Consider the following 3091-nt stretch of genomic DNA (forward strand, 5'->3'; position numbering starts at 1 on the left):
TGATCTATCCCAGAGATTTGTAAGTGGTTAAGGAAAGCTTTAGCTAACATGGCTTAAGCTCTGTTAATCTATGAAGATACGTTATGGAAATACTGATCAGTTTGGATATCATTAAACTAAATGAAGTAGTCTTTGTGACACTCAGTGGTGCATATTTAACAGCCAAAGTGTCACTAAGTTCTGGTCAGAGCCACTCATGACCAAAAAAGTGAAGTGAGATTTTTATGAATGAAAATATATACAAGAAAGAACTATGGTATCACTAAACCCCGCAGCTAACATATTATTGCAATCTTACAGATTCTTGTAGCAGTGAGAATCTTTCTTGTACAGCAAGTCAAATCAACAACACTTTGAAACCACATCCATTGACAGTGGTGAATGTGGAACATAACAACAATGTATAACTATGTAAAGCACATGAAACGTATTGATCATTTAACCCAAGAACACTTCATTTACTAGTATAAGTATTGTTCTGGACTTCTAAAAGACCATGAAGGTGTCTTATCCCCACAATAGTAGAGATGCTGGTAACATGAAGCAGGTTAGCTCACCTGTGTTCTGTTACTCAAAAGCAATGCTACATCACTGAATTAATAAAATTGTGGAAAAATGATTCAAAATCAGTTTCCAGCTTCTTATATTTGTTTAAATAATACACTAGTATTTTAATTATTTTATTTATTTAACTTTTAAAAATTTAACAAAATAAATCTAAAGTGTGTTTCAGGCTGCAAATAAATGTTTTCTAAAGTTAACAATAGTTTCTCGAAATTTTTAAAACTTTTTCCCACCATGATTACAGTAAATTACGCTAATTATCTATATAAATGTAATAGTACTGTCCACGTAACTACTTTTTAGGGTGTGGATGGATCTTGATGAAATTTGGTATGGATATTCATCGGGTTCATGGGGAGATAGATACGGATTTTTATCCTTGCAGTTTATATGAACGTTTTTATTACTACTTTGCACTTTGTTCATAGATGCTCACAAAATTTAGCTCAAAGGTTTGTTTCTTAGGTCCAAGCGGACATACCTGCAAGTTTGAGATTTTACATTTTGTGTTTTGCAGTTTTTATGGGCGTTTTTACAATAACATATAACGGAAGCGACTTTTCGTGTTCTAAGATAACCTTCTATTAATCATTAATATTATAACTATTTTCAAGACTCCCCTCCAGTCACACAGCGATATGTAATCCGACGCACCAGAAACTCTTAAAAACTGGATTTCGATAATCGTTGTGAGCAGATCTCAAGTAGCCCAATGGATAGCTTTGCGCTTAACTACAAAAACAAACTATTTTCAACAATTTGGTCTATCAACCAAGCTTCTGGACATATACAAGCTAAGTTTTAAAGAATTTAACTAGTCATTGTCTCGATGTTGTTTTTTTAATTTCGCGCAAAGCTACACGAGAGCTACTTGCGCTAGCCGTCCCTAATTTAGCAGTGTCAGACTAAAGGAAAAGCAGCTAGTCATCATCGCCCACCGCCAACTCTTTAACTACTCTTTTACCAACGAATAGTGGGATTGACCGTCACTTATAACGCCCCCACGGCTGAAAGAACAAGCATGGTTGGTGCGACGGGGATTCAAACCCGCGACCCTCAGATTACGAATCTAGTGCCTTAACCACCTGGCCATTCCAGGTCTTCATTGTCTCATTTACCTCATTTGGAAAGATATGATTTAACATTATATGTTTCGTAGTAAATCATAGGATGTAAAATAAGCAAATGACGAGAACTCTATACCTTATTAAACTACTGTTCTTTCTGTAGGGAACAGATTTGAAGCTTAAAGAACTGTTGTCAATCTAGTTTTGACAGAAAAATGTTGGCAAGCGTAGGAGCCACTGGGGAACTCACAGCAACGCCCTTTCTCTGATCATAAAGGGTATAGATGAAAGGAAGAAGAGATTATTTCAGTAGAAAGTTCAAGCAAAGATTTGAAATCAGATTGAGAAAGTCTATTAACAAGAATATTTTAGCAAAGAGATTAGACAGTGCAGTACTAATGGTTTCGACCAGGAGAATGTCAGTAAAAAGAAACGTTATATCAAAGTTAGCCATCACGTGATTTTAGGGGGTCAGCTGATTGAGTTCTTGGTATAAATGGATGGAATCGGGTGTTGTAACATACATCTTTCCATAACCCCAGTCGAAATATAACATTCTTTGGAAACAACCACATCCTCGAAACATGATGCAGCTCACAGAATCCACTCCAAGACCACGGGCCTAACAACTCATTTTGTAGAAGTCGTGACTCAGCATAAACAGGTAGCTGGTTACATACTCATCTACGGATGCACCCTACATTATTTTCATTTTAGTGCTGAACGTCCCTGGCGTCGACCAATTCCACTTCAACATGTTAAGTCTGTCAATCAGAGTACCCCTCGTCCAGTAAGCTTTTCAACTCCACTGATGCCTATTATCTCTGCTGCCAGCAGCATATATACACTCAACTCTAAGAAGAAAGACAATGATACTCTGACCAACGTTGACATTAATCTTCAACAGCGACCTAATCCGAAGAATACAGCCACATGCCAGACTCAATCCAGCAAATTAAGACCACAGACGCGTCAGTCGCAACAGACATCAACGTCACGTTCAGTAAAAAGACACAAACCAGATTCGCAAGAAGACACAAATCGTCCCTGACAGAAATTGAACGACTCATCGATACGGATAGAATCGATTACTTAGTTTTATATCCACGAACGGCCTATCTATATCCTCCTAGTGTCTTAGAGCGGTCATATGATCCATGTTACTCTAATTCATATGTTTCGTCGGGTTTTTTTGTTTTTTGTGTTGTTTTTTCCAGAAAGCTTTATAACCATGATTTCCTTTTCAGCGATTTCCGAGTACGCTCAGGGTAGATTATTCGGCGCCCTGATCGTGAAAGTGGATTTTCTCGGGGTACTCCCGTTTCCCTCCACAGCAAATTCTGATCCTTTTCAATTTACAGATACCTGTCTTCTTGTGTTTTGTTGTTTTTGTTTGGGCGGTCAATATTTAACCTATCGCAGACCACCAACGGACCTCTGTCACCAGCCTGCAGCATAAT

This window comes from Tachypleus tridentatus, chromosome 3 (assembly GCF_004210375.1).
Source record: "Tachypleus tridentatus isolate NWPU-2018 chromosome 3, ASM421037v1, whole genome shotgun sequence".
Taxonomy (NCBI): domain Eukaryota; kingdom Metazoa; phylum Arthropoda; class Merostomata; order Xiphosura; family Limulidae; genus Tachypleus; species Tachypleus tridentatus.